At 41.7% G+C, this 228-nt stretch overlaps 1 protein-coding gene across 1 annotated transcript in view; it reads left to right on the top strand.

Moving 5' to 3' along the window:
- The window catches only part of LOC119591167 (ovochymase-2-like), a gene marked incomplete in the record, with an annotated part of 29865 nt that overhangs the window by 14779 nt on the left and 14858 nt on the right, over window positions 1-228 (top strand).

Raw genomic sequence — 228 nt, 5'->3', positions numbered from 1 at the left:
TGATGTCTTTCTAAATGTGATTGTCTTCAGTAATAACGGAAAATCCGTATGTACCATAGTAAACACTTCATATCAGCTAAACTCAGTAAAGGCAGTTTCCACTTCATTAATCACTCTCTCTCAGGTTACGCCGCTTAGCTGTTAATAAACCGCCCACCTCCTTCTGCCTTTGGCGTGCTCACTGGGATTAATAACTGAATGTTGGCGCTTACCATATGGCACATCGTA

The sequence above is a fragment of the Penaeus monodon genome, chromosome 28 (assembly GCF_015228065.2).
Source record: "Penaeus monodon isolate SGIC_2016 chromosome 28, NSTDA_Pmon_1, whole genome shotgun sequence".
Classification (NCBI taxonomy): Eukaryota; Metazoa; Arthropoda; class Malacostraca; order Decapoda; family Penaeidae; genus Penaeus; species Penaeus monodon.
This window is presented reverse-complemented; position numbering and strand designations above follow the sequence as displayed.